Source organism: Pangasianodon hypophthalmus, chromosome 2 (assembly GCF_027358585.1).
Source record: "Pangasianodon hypophthalmus isolate fPanHyp1 chromosome 2, fPanHyp1.pri, whole genome shotgun sequence".
NCBI lineage: Eukaryota > Metazoa > Chordata > Actinopteri > Siluriformes > Pangasiidae > Pangasianodon > Pangasianodon hypophthalmus.
In genome coordinates this window covers 9,818,777-9,836,927 of record NC_069711.1, presented here as the reverse complement: position 1 = coordinate 9,836,927, position 18,151 = coordinate 9,818,777, and the positions used below count along the sequence as shown (strand labels likewise).

Below are 18,151 nucleotides of genomic sequence, written 5' to 3'. Positions count from 1 at the left end.
GCCGGAAAACAGTGAACTTATCCATATTGTATATCCATATCAAATATATGTAATGCAATTTGCTCTGCCTATTATTTGTGTAGTACACTATGTCACACCTTACTGTTATAATCTAGCGATTTATTTGCTTGTTTTTTAAAGCTCTGTTGACATTTCCCTTTGAAAATAAGCTTGTTTTCCTGCCTCTGGCTAATGGCAAAGCCAAACTGTAACATGATGGAGATGAAATATAGCATATGTAATAGTTTCTTCCTGGCTATTCTAAACCGACTATAAAACCACAACCATTTTCTGTTCTATAGTGCCAATGAATTCGAGGCGCTAATAATGTCGGGGATTTCATCAGTTTCTCTTTGGGTACATAGCACCCTTTAATGAGATCAAATTTCAGAGGTAAAAATCATAATAACTATTATGATACACTGTGTATTATCTTGACCAACTGTATCATATTGATTGTAGGTGATGTGTGCCGTAACCGAGTCTGACAAAATCTTTAAGAGGCTACAGTGTTTAGTCATATGGAAGGGGTCTGAATCAGAAAGGTCTCTAAATTATTAACAATTCTAAGTCTCTCTCTCTCTCTCTCTCTCTCACACGCACACACACACACACACACACACACACAGAGGGTCTCTGAGACCCAAATTTGTAGGAGCAAATTCCTTGTCATGGTTTTGCTATTTAATATGAGTATGAGGCGGTAAGTCCACAAAATCCTGCTGTTGTTTGACTGAGTGTAAAACAGCCACAGAACAAACATGGAGGTTAAAGGGATATACTGAAATTTGCCATGGTGAAGGCCGTTTGTGTCCTGAGCCTCTCATGGATGTTATTTGCGCCACACTTCATTTTCTCTCCGAGTGTGGGGAGGAGAGATAAAAGCTTCTCTCTCTCTCCCTCTCTCTCTCTCTCTCTCTCTCTCGTTCTCCTTCTGCAAGTACTGCTGCAATGCAGGGGTTTAACAAGGAAATGTGAAGCTAGAGGGCGCAGGAAGCACTTTCTCTTTTGTGCTCACTCACACACGCACAAACAAAGGACAAGCACGATGCATCCTTCCCTATAGTACGGAGAGTTTAATGTGATAATGCGTAGGTTTAGTACGCCATTTCAGTGAGTGGCAGCTTACATTTCAGTAAAAGAAAAAGCATTAATAATATAAGCAGTAAACTCCTTCAACCTCCTTTTATCATTCAAACAGACGCAGTTCATCAGTCAAGACGTTTGGTGTCTTATGTTTGATTCCTTAGTTTCAATGAGGCAAATGTAGCTAACAATTTAGGAAAGTGTATGACAAGTTGAGTATTGTGCAACCTGCATACGTCATCACACAAAAGAAAATAATCTCAACCTGACTTGCTCCTGTGGTTTCTCACACTGTAAAAAGTGACAAAACTTTTATACTTATTATAGCTAAAAAAAAAAAAACAGTAGTAGCAGCCATTTTGAAACCACAATGACCACCAGCCTCTTTTCAGACTTCTGTTTATATTCTCCAGCCTGAAATAAAGCCCCGCCCCCGGCCCAAGCAGAACTGCTCACATCTTCAGGCTATGCTTTTTTTGTAGCTGTGATTCACCTCACAGGCAGCGGAAGATTCTAAAATTATAAACTTCGCCTTCATTCATTCATTCATTTCCATGAACTGGTTTATCCTTGTCAGGGTCACGATGAATCTACAGCCTATCCTAGGAACACTGTGCGAAGCAGGAAATCATCCTGCATGGAATGCCAGACTGTTACAGGGCATCACACACACACACACACGCACATATTTACACAATTATGTTTATCAGTTTATCACAATTATCAGTTTAGAGCCACCGATCCACCTATAGTACATGGTTTTGGGAGGTGGGAGGAAATTAAAAAAATGTTAGTTAGTTAGTTAGTTACTTTTATTGTCCACAAAAAGGAAATTTGTCTTTGTCTTCACTATACAGTATAAACAAAGACATCAACACAACAACCTAAAAAAAACAACAAAGCGAAAGTACAGAAAAAAACAGTATAAATATCTGAAACTCAAATATACATTATACTTCAACATACACACATATATACATTCAAATATGTGTCATATGTACATATATATATACATAGATATCTACACCTACTCATATTCCCACATTTATGACTCTGGAATCTGGAGGAAACCAACACAAACCTGGGGAGAACATGCAAAACTCTGCACAGAAAGCAACACAAGCACCTCAGCACCAAATCTGGGATCCTGGAGCTCTGAGGCAACAACACTCCTCACTGCACCACAGACACCACCCTAAAGGAATTCAGCACAGTTCTAATTTTCATTCATGAGTCAGCACCAGTGCTGACGGATTTATAGAATAAAACAAAAAGTAATTGAATTCAGATAAAAGGGAAACAGCCTTTTATTGCAGAAGTGCACTATTTATCCTGAGAGACTGTGAGCTGCAAATGGATTAGCCTTTAGCTTAGTGCTTCCTTTTCGCCTCTCACTCAGAAAATTGCAGTTGAAAAGCACTGACACCAGTTTTACTGAGAAGTACAGTATGTTTCTCCTTTAATCTCCTTACATCACTAGCTGTATTTTTTTTTACAGTAACTATTTGAGGGTTAATTATTTTTTAATGCCAAATTTTTTCTTGCACTGCCATTATAAATATGACATGAAGCACCCTTCTGGATCGTTGCCCATTTTTCCATCTCGCTCCACAAATTCATTGTCAATTCCCTGTTTTTTTTTTTTTAATGTTTTGAAGAAGGGACCTCTCTATTTCACTTTAGCTCAGGTTTGGGTTGAATATTGTTGGGATCTTGTCATAATCCTAGCACTACCCAAACCTCCTCCCTGTTCATCTAATCAGTGTTTGCTTGAGTCACAGCAATGCGAGTTCACATGGTGTGTAGATTTTGGAGGTGTAGCTCCGTGTCAGCTCATCTGTGACTATGCTTACCCATAAACCCATACCCATAAATTAATTAATTAACATATGTACATCTCCTGCAAATGCATTAAGAGGCCCGATGATGGATGGGAATCAAAGCAAATTATAGAAAAGAAAGCAATGACATGTTTGAGATGGCTAGCATCCTAAAATTTGAATGGTATGGTTTATAAGTCCTCATTTCATCGATAAGCAATTGACTAGATAGTAATCATATATAATAATCATGCAGATTTTTTTAAGTTAGTAAGACATTATCGAACTCTAGGAATAATGGATCTGAATGGACGACTGCCATGACTCAAGAGTTTGTATGGATTGAGACAGTATATGAAAGTTTTCATCTAGAACTCCACTGATAGTGAGGATAATGGTGGAATAAGCAGGGACTGTAGCAGTGGCTGCAAAATGGAAAAGATGAAATGTTCTGAGCATCAGATAAGGATAAGATTAGAAGGATCAGATAAAATAGATTGTAGTATAGATGAGATAGCGGGTAGGGGGTAACCCAGTGTAGAGTTTGATGAAAGGGGAACAATATGTCCTAGGTAATGTAGAGATAATGAGTCTCCTTTTAGAGAATAAGATCCTTTTTAGAAACACAGTTGTGAGGTTGTTTAAAGAAACATTATGTAGAAGCAGTTGTCTGGAGGATGTTAGTGAGACACAAACACCTGTATTTCTGAAACTGCTTTGTCACAGGTGAATGTCATATGCTAAAAAGTGGCACACAAACATCTAAAAAAACCTGCTGGTCTTTTTATTTGACACTAGAAGGCTTTTCATTTGCATCTTCACTTCCTGACCTGATACTCTTTAGTATAAATCATCTAAAAGCCCAGTAATTCTTTTCAGATGCTTTTCACTATGACCTTCCATCCAAAACCACTGACGTTTATCTGCTGAAAGAATATATGCTTGCTTTCCATGCTGAGATGAGCAAAACACTTCAACACACAGTCCAAATAAACATATCATATTCGATTACCATAGCTCAGAGGATACGGCCTACAGGTTTAATTCTAAGCAATAAAGATGGCTTTTATTAATTTGCTTTGAAATATTTTTTATACCCTGAGGAATGTAGACCAAACCAGATTCACTGTCCCTCCTGTGACTATACACTTTAATTAAAGGCATATTAAAATATAATATGCGATAATACATTTATTATACTTTAAAAACCAACACTGGTTAACATGCTAACATCACACAACGCATCACACATTGGTTCATTATGGCAAAGGTGTAAATCACCACAATAAAAGCACTATATTTTCCATTAGTTTATGTGAGAAGTTGACTTTTTATTATCGTAATCTATTTTTTAAAGAAACAATAACTTAAATTATTTTAGAGAAATTAATTAATGAGGTGATCACTCAAATTTACAGTAATTCCCAGCAATTATCACTTGCACTGTAATTGTTATTCGCCGCTGCCTGTTTGGATTGCATTGACTGCTATAGTGCCTAATAGTGTAACAAAAATTCAAACTTCCTTTTCTCACATAAAAACTGGTTTATTTTTAGTATACACATAGATACACATTGTTTATGTAGGATGTATTTTGCTGGAAGCAAACAAATGGTTTGTTCTGCATATTCATAGAAGTCCACAGAAAAATTCTTATGATTTATAAACACAAGACCAATTTAGATTTCCAGCTTTAATCTGGTATAACGTCTAGTCACAATCATGGACTTTTAGTTTATAATTAATTGTCAAACAAATAAAACAAATAAAAGCAATAAAGAATGTATTTGTCTTGTTATGATTTTATGACTCAGTGTAATATATGGCAAATAACCAGGCAGACCAAACTCTGAAATCATATTAAATCAAATGTTTTTAGGACATGAAAATTTTAACAGTCTTAAAAATATGTAAGTATTAGTGATAACAATGATAAGTTATGTGATACATCCCAAACCTTTTGTTCAAACGACTCCAAATGGACAGTATGAATGTTCTGCAACTTCAAGCCTGGACCAACCTATTTTTTTTTATAATCAGGGACTTAAAACATTTTTGGTACATTTTTGGTACATTTTTGGTACATTTTTATACATTTTTTTACATATTTTTTACATTTTTTATTTTTATTTTCTTGACTTCTATTCAGTCAATGTCATCGAGGAACTCGCAGGGATAGGAGAAATGTTTCTATTTTATTGCTGAACTCCTACAGTAATGCAGCATGTCAGGATAGTGAAAAAAAATAGCAAAAATAGTACACTATTCACTTAATAGCATGTACACTATTCACTTAAATGTGGCTTGTCTGAATATGAATCAAACTTCAAAATAGGAGCATTTCATCATTAAAGCCATATTCAATTAATTTGTAAAACAAATTGCACGTTTCTTTCGCACTCCTAGTTTGGGAACCAGTGGGTTAGGTAGTGTGGTTGAAAGCCACTGAGCCAATCAGGTTTCTGATCAAGCAAATGAAGGAAATGTCAATGATCCCCAGCATAACTTTCCCCAGAGCTGTTAAACACACTATTGCCTCTGTAAAAGAGACTTTCCACTAGTTAGTAAGGTATTACAGTGGCCTGCTGGTGCCTCATCATCATCAGCAAGAATACATAAACATTTGGACATTGACAAATTTATTGTTATTTTAGCTGTCTATGACAGCATATTGGAGTTGAAATTAAATAATGAAAATCAGTCACTTGACCTGAGCATGCATTTCACTTGCTGAAGGCTAAATGCCCCAAGAACAAGCAGGAACTGAGGAGAGCTGCAGTAAAAGCTGGGCAGAGCATCGCCAGAGCAGAAACCCAGCGTCTGGTGATGTCTATGGATTCCAGATTTCAGATAGTCATTGACTGCAAAGGATTTCATATTGATTACTTAATTTCAACTCCAATATACTGTGGTAGCCAGCTAAAATAACAATAACTTTGTCAATGTCCAATATCTCTAGACCTGCCTGTATATTACTATATGATCTGACCTGGGCAGCAGGATGGCTCAGTGAGCGCTGTTGCTGCCTCACAGCTCAAGTGTCCCTGGTAAGATCCTAAGCTTAGGTTACTGTTTTCCCCGTGTCTGTGTGGGTTTCCTCCAGGTTCTCCACTTTCCACCCACCTCCCAAAATCATGGGTAGGTGGAGTGACTATGGTAAATTGCCCTGAGGTGTGAATGACTGTGCATATGTGTGTGTAGGATAGGATTCACCTCGACTCTGACCAGGATAAAGCAGTTACTGAAGATGAATGAATGAATGAATGAATGAAAAAATACAACAGCAGTAAAGCCAAGAAAGCAAGCTTGTGTGGGGAAGGCAGTTAATATCGTTGATTGAAATGCTCCCATTTAACATTATATTTGTTGCAACAGAAAGCATGTATTTATTGTGCAAAAGGCAGTCAGCTTGTGTGATGTGATCAGCAAAAATGAAGGAACTATAATGGGCCTAGTCAAGCCAGAAAAACAGAAATGACTAAGCCTGAGACATCATTGGTCCTTGAAAGCACTCATCAGCCCCTGCAAATAAAAGTGTCTCAACCCCCCCATGGTTAAAAGTAACACCAATCAATACCAGCACTGCAGTTAAGGCGTGATGGAGTTGTGTTATTTCATGAGTAGCTGAGCAGATCAATTTGGCTGGAGCTGATTGGAGAGGCCAGGGAGTTGTTAGGATTGTTCTGGAAGAGTCGTGGCCTCTTAGAGGCAGAAGGGTGTATCACAAATTAGGCTGCGCTCTCCTCTGCAGTGCGTTTTTTTCCTTTCGCACGAAGGTCGAACAAATTAGGCCAGTCAGGCACCCTGGCCCACATGTACTCTTTCTAACACTCTACATGGCTCTGTGACACACACACACACAAACTCCCATGCACCGTCACACACACTTACTTTGTTACCCTTTCAGGCACCCAAAATAGTACACTCAGGTGGTCTGGGGATACTGTAGGTAGGAAGGTAGGAGACACTTTATCAACCCCAGAGTCAGAGCGTCTAAAGTATCTAGATCTGGGTCAGTTTGACTGAACACCCTGCAAAAGGCTTAGCCCACGGAAAGACTAGTCCAAACCTATTTAGCTGGCACTTCGGTATGTTAAAACACACAAAAAATTGCATGTTTTTAATATGCAGAGGATTGCATCCTAGAATCATCTGCAAGACCCTCAACTGCACATCCAGAGCATTATGTAATAATAATAATAATAACTATATGGTTATAATAGCCATCCTTGGTTGTGGAATTCACGTGTCCCGTGACCAGCTTTTAAGCTGAAAATTTAGAATCAGCAGATTGAGAAAGATGCTGGAGGCATTTCTCAACATTTGCTTCTCTTTTAATAGTGGAATACCAGAAGAGGGCAGCAAGATTGTACAACTGATCATGCAGCAACTTATAGACTCCTGCAGCTGGTCTCCTGACTTTATTGGCTCACGGGTTGAGCTGGTAATTTGATCGTGGTGTTTGCACGCATCATCAATCACACGTTAATGAGTCTACAACAGAAGCAAACGCCAAATGGCTGAATCAAAATGCAGAGCAGTGCTTCTCTGCAGAGACACAGGGACTGGCATGCACGCTGATGGGAAGCTTATAGAGTAAGTTATACATTATTTAGGAGAGTCCTATAGGTAGTACAGATTTATTTTGAATTTACTGTAGGCATATTGAGCCCATCTTGTGTTCAGTGCTTTGGAGATGAACAAATGAATTATTTAATATGAAAGAGAATTATGTGGTAAAACCTACACTGCTTTTTCATAGCCTGGAGGTTATAAATAAGGACAAATATGCAAATTATCTGCATAAACAGTAACACAAATTGTAGTGGTATATTTATGGATATGGTTTCCAGGCTGCCATTCAAGGCAAAACAACATAATCATATAAATTATTATTGCTGAATAATGCATTACGTCTTGGCAAGAAACTAGAAAAAGAGAACATATAGAGATATGGGCTACCTTTGTCTTCTGTCCTGAAATCACCAAACCTATTTAAACTAGTTTTGTGTGTTAATTATGTTATTTAACTTTCTTACTGTATTTAGGTTCCCTGTTTGTGGGAGGAGAAATGCAGCTAAAACTGGCACTCAAGTAATTCTACTACACTGATATTCATTCATTGCTTTAATTAGACTTATTTAGAAAACTGCAAGCTACTTGGACACTAGCCATTTTGGTTCTTGTTATTGCATTAGAAGAAATACACAAATGTGTAATTAATACTATTTTAATAATGATCACAATTTTTGGCTTCCTCAATTAATTAAATATAATCTACTGAGATTGTGAACTTAATTGGCTGGAGTGGCTTATTGATCATTATTGATTCAGTTTGGATGGATGCATACTGTTATGACATCCATCCACAGATCCATTAATCTTTCGTTGGTTTAAGACACACTGATTTCATGTGAACAGTCTACTTTTGATTTACAAATCTGATAGAATAAATCCTTATTACATACAATAAGAAAGAAGACTGTTGTTGCTTTATAATGTGAATGACAAAATTATTACTGTATCTGGGCGACACGGTGGTGCAGCCACCTCACAGCTCCAGGGTGTCCATTTCGATCCCGAGCTCGGGTTGCTGTGTGGAGTTTTGCATGTTCTCTTCGTGTCTGAGTGTATTGTCTGGTTTCCTGTCACTTCCCAAAAGCATGCAGATAGTTGTGCTGCATTAGCTCATAATTGTTCTGCATTAGACTTACCTCAGAAGCGGGAAGTCAGAGCTCAGAATTACTTCATCTTTGACCTCTGTGTGTTTGAGGTATAATGTGGGAAAAATCCTTGGACGCCTCCATGTTCACGTTTTGTTAGCAGCAACATAGCCAGCTAACTGAGATAAGTGATGTATTACAGAGAACTGTACAGCCAGTGTTTTAGATTTAACAAGCTGATGTCTGTATGTTGATTGATCTAAAGCAAATACTTTTATTTAAATGTAAGAGGTGCTACTTTGTTTAGCCATGTTGAGTTGACATCACTTGCTGAACTTGGAGTTGAGAGGACTGTCCCTAGTTCCCGAGTTCCAAATTCTGAGTTGAGGGCTGTTTTCTTTGTTTTTTTCTAGTCAGAGGTGGTGAAATATGAGTTACAGCCTTTAGTTGAATACAGCATTTTGCTCCTGGGGTAAATGAGTGTGAATGTGTGTGTGTGTGTGTGTGTATGTGTGTGTGTGTGTGTGTGCATGGTGCCTGCGATGGCCTGGCATCCCATCCCGGGTTTCTCACACTCAGTGCTACCGGGATAGGCTTCGGAGCCACCACGACCCTGACCAGGATAAAGTGGTTACTGAATATGAATGAATGAATGAATTACTATAACTATTTTTAAAAAATGTATGTTTTCAATAATGACTATCATATTAGATGCGCTGGTTTGAGTATTTCAGAAACTGCTGATCTTCCGGGACTTTCACACACAATAGTCTCTAGAGTTTACACAGAATGGTCCGAAAAACCACCTGCGTGCGGAGGGTCTACAGACTGAAACACCTTGTCGATGGGAGAGATCAGAGGAGAATGACCGAACTGGTTTGAGTTGACAGGAAGTCTACAGTAACTCAAACTAGCACTCTTTACAACTGTGATGAACAGAAAAGCTTCTCAGAATGCACAATACAGCAGACAGCAGGAGACCGTATCAGGTTCCACTCCGGTCAGCCAAGAACAAGAATCTGAGGTTATCAAATTGGACAATTGAAAAACTGGGCAATTGAAGACTGGAAAAAGACCAGGTGATTTGTTTTCTAATCTTCAAATGTCTAGTCTGGGTGAGTGGAACCCAATGTTGTCTTCTGCTGTTGCAGCCCATCCACCTCAAGGTTTGATGTTTTCTGCATGCTGAGATGCTTTTCTGCTCACCACAGTTGTAAAGAGTGATTATTTGAGTTACTAAATCCTTCCTGGCAGCTCGAACCAATCTGGCTATTTTCCTCTGACCTCTCTTATCAACAAGGCGTTTCCACCCACAGAACTGTCGCTCATTTAGTGTTTTTTGTTTTTTGCGAAATTCTGTGTAAACTCTAGAGACTGTTGTGTGTAAAATTCCCAGGGGATCAGCAGTTTCTGAAAAACTCAAACCAGCCCATCTGGTACCAACAACCATGCCACGGATAAACCACTGACAGGTGAAGTGAATAACATTGATTATCTCACCTGTCGCATCTGATCAAGGGGTGGAATATATTAGGCAACAAGTGAACAGTCGGTTCTCAAAGTTGATGTGTTGCAAGCAGGAAAAATGGGCAAGCATAAGGATCTGAGTGACTTTGACAAGGGCCAAATTATGATGGCTGGACAACTGGGTCAGAGCATCTCCAAAATTGCAGGTCTTGTGGGGTGTTCCCGGTATGCAGTGGTTAGTACCTACCAAAAGTGGTCCACGACAGGGTCATGGGTGCCCAAGGCTCGCTGATGCGCGTGGGGAGCTAAGGCTACCCTGTCTGGTCCGACCCCACAGAAGAGCTACTGTAGCACAAATTGCTGAAAAGATTAATGCTGGCTATGACAGAAAGGTGTCAGAACACATAATGCATCGCAACTTGCTGCATATGGGGCTGTGTAGCTGCAGATCGGTCAGAGTGCCCATGCTGACCCCTGTCCACCGCCGAAAGCACCTACAATGGACATGGGAGCATCAGAACTGAACCATGGAGCAATGAAAGAAGGTGGCCTGGTCCGATGAATCATTTACATCATGTGACTGGCCAGGTGCGTGTGTGTCACTTACCTGGGGAAGAGATGGCACCGGGATGCACTATGGGAAGAAAGCAAGCCGGCGGAGGAAGTGTGATGCTCTGGGCAATGTTCTGCTGGGAAACCTTGGGTCCTGGCATTCATGTGGATGTTACTTTGACACATACCACCTACCTAAACACTGTTGCAGACCAAGTACAGCCCTTTATAACAACGGTATTCCCTAATGGCAGTGGCCTCTTTCAGCAGGATAATGCGCCCTGCCACACTGTAAAAATTGTTCAGGAACGGTTTGAGGAACATGACAAAGAGTGCAAGGTGTTGACTTGGCCTCCAAATTCCCCAGATTTCAATCCGATCGAGCATCTGTGGGACATGCTGGACAAACAAGTCCGATCCATGGAGGCCCCAACTCGCAAATCACAGGCCAGATACCACAGCACACCTTCAGAGGTCTTGTGGAGTCCATGCCTATATGGGTCAGAGCTGTTTTGGTGGCACAAGGGGGACCTAGACAATATTAGGCAGGTGGTTTTAATGTTATGGTTGATTGGTGTGTATATATATCAGCAGCTTTTCACCAAGCACTAAGGCTTCTGCATTGATTATTCCTTTATTGATTACTCATGATCTCTGCAGTTTAGTACCATATGGAAACCTCCTTCGACGCCACTTCATTCCATCCACCCACCCATCCCAAACATTACAGCATTTTCTTATTTTGATCTAATTTTCCTTTAGTTCAACTGTTTCATTCTCTGGTTACAGCAATATATCCTATCAGCTCCATAGTCTTCAAACATTTTGCACAAAACACAGCTAGGTTATGGTACTAGTTTAGAGATCAAAAAGCACAATGATTAGATTTCTTGCAGTTAAAGGGGAGCAGAATGAAATGGGACAGGAAAAAAAATGTCTTCAGGCTGCAGCTGGACCCATATCATTGAGTCTGGTTTAGTTCATTCTCTTCAGCATTGATTAATTTCTCCTTCCATCCTCGTTAATAATCACCACACAGCAGCATTAGTGTTTTTCTTCCCTCCATGCCTCTATCACTCACACACACAGTAATGTGGTATAAATCAAAACCAGTCAGTTAAATGTATGATTCCACTGAGGCATCTGGCAGCAGTGCAAGGAGGTTCTGCCAGAGCAGTATGTATGTGTGTGTTACTCAGCGGGTACACACTGCACCAGCAACCATGTGTAACAGAGTGCCTGTGCCAGGCTGAGCCGCCGTAGGCCACGGTCATCAATGGATTCAGGAGCACACATACACTGACTTACATTGACACACACACACAGCCATTTTTTGCTGGTCAGCAGAAAATTCCTCCTGCCTACAGGCAATGAACCTTCAGTACATCATGTGCCACAGCTTTCAAGGACTTCCTTACAGCTTTCACATCACTGACATCTACAAATAAGGCACCATCAAGATAACCATGAGTGAAAGTGTGCAAGCAGTGAATATCATAAATTTAAAGCCAGTGCTGTTTTAGTGCAGTTATTAGAGATATGGAAACTCTGGCATGGTGCTTGAGACATTATCTTCACAGAGCTGCTGAGTTTAGGACGCTGTGACATGAGGAGCTGATTGATGAGACTGAAGACATGGAAAAGTAAAAGTGTTGTCAGAGGGAGAACAGAGAGACTTTTAAAAAGGACATGAATTAAACATCCTATGCGGAGCAGCAGTGGACAGCATCAGCATGCAGAGTGAAACATAGCTAAATAAAGGGCAGAAATCAGGAGGGCAAAAATGTAAAAATTGGGTAATGATACTGATATTAGGTAGCTGGGTTGTGATACTGGTTTCCATGAATATAACACTTCATGGACCTGTCACACATAGATCATCAGAATTTGTTTTAAGGCTGCAACAATTAGTCAACAAAACTGACTTGTCAGTTATGTCAATCATGACATTTTATTATCAAAGCATTGTTTACCCAAACTACAACAAGAGGCTATATAATTCAAAAATTGATTATACTGCATTTTATACTGCAGTCATTACTGATGTTATTAACAAAAAAGGCAATTAAGGTCAAGCTCCAAAAAAATAAAAAAATAAAAAAATTCTAAAACCGCATGACTCGGACAGTAGTGCCAGCTGCAAGGTTAATATTAACACACTCTTTCTAATACAGTATAGTTTCTATTGTAATAAATTACACTGGAACTTATATGGTGGACGTTCCACATAAACAGATAAAATGAAACCGTGTATAACAACTTCTGTAAGAAGATGTTTATTTAACATTGGAAGGAGTCTCCAGTGTCAGTTTTGTAACAGTCAGAGATAAACCTGAAACTTTAGGTGTTCCAGAGGCTTTTTTGGTTTCTTGGTAAGATGACAAGCTTATTCATTTGATTGTTTATAGCTGCTATAATGTAAGTGATAGCAGGAACTAACATGTTTTTTGGATGTTCCACAACATTAAACATAACTATAAACTGCTGAAATGTATGATTTTGTAATGAGTAAAAAATAATTAGTGTTGTGAAATTGCTGTGGTATAAGAGGAATAAATCATGACAGGACGTGCTGTTATAGGAAATTAATCAACGACAGGATGTCAAAATATACCAAACAGGATCTGTTTATCATTTGCATTAGCTGAGTTAATTAGCTAACTAACCAGTAGGCTCAGTTTGCCATAACTATGTCATTATGCTGTAATGCTCAGACCATGATGGATCATTTTTATATGAAAATACTGAGAATTCAATTTCCATGTTTACATTTCTTTTTCCTTCATCATTCTTTCTTTATCCTGTTCAGGGTCATGGTGGATACAGATCCTGGGAACACTAGACATGAGTCAGAAATGATGCTGGATATGAGGTGGGAGGAAACCTGAGAACCCAGAGGAAACCCACGCAGTCACAAGAGAACATCTGAAATGTCGCACAGACAGTAACCTGAGCTCAGGGGATTGATCCAGGGAACCCGGAGCTGTGAAGCGACAATGCTACCCACTGCACCAACATGCCACCCTTATGTCACCTTCCTATTTTTTTTTTTTTTTTGTATTAGTATTTATTTTCTCTGTGGTAATTGTGAATGACACACATGAAGGACCCTGATACACAGTGTGAAACTGCAGCATTATTACTACAGGGAAACCCGATTCAATTTCATGAACCATCAACTAGATATTCACTTTAAAGACATACCGTGGATGAGTTGTTTCCCCTCAGTGCCCTGCGCAAACATACGCACAGAATACCATCTGGCCAGCGCTATTCAGAATCCAGTAGTTGATGTGTGTGTGTGTGTGTGTGTATGTGTGTGTGTGTGTATGTGACACCTCCTTCAAGGGGCTCTGCTTTACATCTCAGCGAGTACCTTCATTACGCCTGGCCCCGCAAGGACAGAACTGAACCATACATGCGCGTACCTCCTCGCAAACCTCCAACCCCCAGTCTGATACCTCGCCGACTGTTCTCCCTCATCCCCTGCAATCGATGAGATTACCTCCTGAATTGCTTTCCTTTTTCATCACACCACTGCAGATCTCATTGTGCTAGCAGGGAATTTCTACATGTGGCAGTGGCAAGAGATTTATTGAATCGGATGCACAATGCTAGTGATTGCTTATCGTTCACCTCAGACCAGTCTGCTTTAACCACCCTTCAACAAGAACTGAATGAACAACTCCCACACCACACCACACACACACACACACACACACACACACAATCAAATTAACACAAGCACAAGATATCATATATATATATATATATATATATATATATATATATATATATATATATATATATATGAAATTCTTCATTTTCACATTTTCTCAAAGGGATATTTCAGTGAACAAGATTTATGGGACAGAAGCTCATCTATGTGAGTGCTGCTCAGAAGAGCTGTCTCAGCAAAAAGCGGCTGACCTAGCTTTATCGGCTGATAGATAGATAGATAGATAGATAGATAGATAGATTTCACTGATTGTAATTTGATGTGTATCCTACACTTTTATTGTTATCCCTTTCAGAGACTTTTGCTATATCTTGTATAACTGGGAATCAACTCTAGTTCAGTAGATTTAAGGAGGCAACTTTACATTTTTTGGGGAGGTTCATAGTTTCAGTGGCATTATTGTTAAGGTAAATAATAAACATTAATACACTCTCCTAACCGTCCTCTGTCAATGCAGATATAGTGCAGCCTGCTGTGTGTGGCTCATAACCTCGTCTAACTCTTGCGTTGGTTTGGTAGTTATTGAGCAGTTCCACCCTGTCCGACCCTTATTTTGCATTCTCCACACATCGGCCGCTCTTATGTAATCAGACACTGCAGAGCGCAGACTTTGTCTGGGCGGGGACATAAAGTTGGACTGTAGCGAAGCCTCGCCTCCCTCCGTTTCCCCACATCTCCTCCATCATCCCCCACCCCCAACACTCCCATCCCCATCCATCTCCTCCATCACCCCCTACCCACCCCCATCCATCTCCTCCTTCATCCATCCATCCCACCCCCATCCATCTCCTCCACCACCCCCACCCCCCACCCCCAACACTCCGATCCCTCCATCTGCTCCACCACCCCCCCCACCCCCAACACTCCCACCCCTCCATCTCCTCCACCACCCCCTCCATCTCCTCCATCACTCCCCCATCCATCTCCTCCATCACCCCCCATCACCACCCCTCCATCCCCCCCGCCCCCCCATCCCCATCCATGCACCACTTCAATCCTCTACACAGCATTTTCACTGTCTGGTACCAACTTCAAAAGCAAAAAAAGAGAGAGAGAAAAAAAAACTAACAGGGCTGCGGGTACAGATTTCCGTTATAAACCGCAGTGTAAAAGTGAACAGCCTAAAGCATTACCTGAAAGAAAAAAAGGGGTAAGGATGCTTACCTTGGGCTGAGGTGTACTGCGACAGGAGCTGTAGCCGGAGAAGGAGGAGGGAGGGAGGGAGAGAGGGAGAGAAAACTTCGCCAAATGCGGCAGGACACTCTGAGTCGCTCTGCAGAAACGAAAGCTGAAATTTCACAGCACTTTGGCTTATCCTCCTCATAAAAATAACCAAATTATAGCTTTTTAAAGTGTTGTTGTTGTTTTTTTTTCTTCTCTTAAGGTCCCCCCACACACACACACGTTCACACACACACTCCGGAAAGCAGTGGCCTCACGGCGTTCAGTGCTGGGACCGGCGGATGCGCAGATACACACATTTTCATTCTCACACACCGCAATCGTCTCTCAGCATCGCAGCCTCCGGCGTTTCACTGCTGTATTTCCCGGCAGCGCGCTCTGATTGGCCAACGAAAACTATCCTTCTCTCCGATTGGTCGAGCGTGAGTTCTTTTTTTTTTTTTTTAATCGCCGCACGCGCTCCGAAGTGGCCCCACCCCTTTTCTCTCCTACAGTAGTTCATATGCCTACTACATTAGTCAATATGTAGGTTCCGTCCCAAACCGCATGACACCTTACTAAACACTATGTAATAAACTGCGCCTTTATTAACGCGCACTATTCAGACACACTAATTAGGACGCTAGTATGCGGTTTGGATGGAGACGTATGGATGCAATATTAGACTCCAGCTGGAAATGAGCAGTGTGCGCGCTGTGTGTGTGTGTGTGTGTGTGTGTGTGTGTGTGTGTGTGTGTGTGTGTAGGAGGAGGAGGGGGGCTGCCGGGAGACTGGCCGCAGATTCCCCTGCTCACTCAGCATCCCACTGTGTGTGTGTGTGTGTGTGTCAGAGAGAGAGAGAGAGAGAGAGGGAGGGAGGGAGCTGGAGAAGAAGAAGGTGTTTTTCAGTAGTTCTGCAGTACCACTAGCCCAGTCTGCCTGTGCTTTTTGTTGAGAGCAGCATGTAGGTAATGTGCTGTGTGTAAATTATTCAACATTGTGGTGAACTGGCAAGAACAGCCTGTAGACTTCAAGGGTTTGCAGTCAGAAACTCCAGAATAACACCACCAATTGGCTTCATCAGCAACCTCATTACTCACTGTCAGCCTCTCTCTCACTACAGCACAGCCACTGCACCATAATGCGCTTTCTGCTCGCTTTCATCAGCCTCGGTACACACCAACACCAAGAGTCTGTTCCCAGCATGTGGGTACAGTCTATGTATTTACTGAAGGGAATATATAAAAAATATCAGTAAGGATCTGATAGGTTTAGTTTGTACGAGTTCGACTAAAAACCCAGGGATTTTTCTGAACTCTGCTTCAGCTCTTTTTATTCTAGTTTGCTGCATGGCACCTCAGCTCTAATGAAATGCACTTGATCAGCATCTGAAATCAATCAAATAAAGGCAGGCCTTCCTGGGCAAAGCTATAAATGAGTAGAAATTCCTTGTGACGCACTAACTAGAACCTACACCTGATTAATACATATAAAATCGAAGGTTTGCTGTTAATTCCGGATTTCAGAGAATTAACACAACTGTAATGTTCTTTCTTGAAAGGATTTTAAGGTGGTAACACAACAACCATTTCAGCATTTGTGACTGATGGTATGATTTCTGTTGGGAAATCAATGCTCTTATAACATCTGGGACACGACTTGTGTCTCTGAATGCCAAATGGACACGCAAACCCAGAAGTGAGTCTGTGATTAGATTAATCAGAGACTGAGGTGGCAGCAAAACCTTTTAGAGAGTAACAGACATCCAAATGGTGTTGTTCTGCTGCATCTGGAGAGATCCTTGGCACTGCAGGATTTAGCTTTAGGCAGACATCTTATAATTTAAAGGAGAAATTCAAGCAGGATGTAATTAAAAAAAAAAAAAAAAAAAAAGGATTCATGAGCATTGAACTACTCAGACATCATTTTGGCAGTTATTTTCTCTCCCAGGCTCAATGAAAGTCACAATAAAAAAATAAAAAAACACCACACGTCACCAACTCAGCAAGCAGTGAATTGTTTCCGTATCCTTTTTTTGTGCACTAAATGATATACGCATTTCCATATCTCATGTTAAGCTGTTGAATCCTGTAGTTGCTTTCATGTGTACATGACATAGAGTATCATTTGTTTGCTCAGCTGGCTTGACACAACAGCAACGAATGACATGCATGCTAAACCTGATAGGATCTATTTCATCCTTCCACAATGTTCTAATTGATACAAACAATAAGAAGAAGTTGAGCTAATGGAATGACAATGAATAACTGGTTAGGGATGTTTGTACTCCATTAGCTACTCATCAGTATTGCATGTTAAAGATCAAGACAGACTGCCTACTCCTGGGATGTGCAGTATTATCTGCAAAGGTTTATTTTGTTGTTTTTTTTTTTAAACTATACCCAGAGCAGCCCTGATACAACTCATCAGCTGTCTGAAAACAGAAAACAATTGATTCAGTGAAAGAGGGGTTGCTCCTGCTTGACTGGATTTAAACCCTGCATACACACCAGCCCTTTGTGGATAAATTTGGACTTCCCTGGCCTACCCTCTAATGCAGGTGTTAACACCCTCCTGCTGACACACTTGTTCCATCTTTTAGATGGCTTGACAGTTATATAATTGATAATTAGCTTATCATCTAGATCAGGTATGACAGTAGC

At 40.5% G+C, this 18,151-nt stretch overlaps 1 protein-coding gene across 2 annotated transcripts in view; it reads right to left on the bottom strand.

Annotated features, from left to right (window-relative positions):
* Positions 1 to 15,866, bottom strand: part of LOC113530691 (synaptotagmin-2) — a 48,492-nt gene extending 32,626 nt beyond the window's left edge. The window contains exon 1 of one of the 2 annotated variants that reach the window (XM_034314745.2): positions 15,492 to 15,866. The gene's annotated coding sequence lies outside the window, so the exon portion shown is untranslated. The remainder of the gene's footprint in view (positions 1 to 15,491) is intronic. The other variant, XM_034314723.2, reaches the window with a different exon arrangement.
* Positions 15,867 to 18,151: the final 2,285 nt, after the last annotated feature.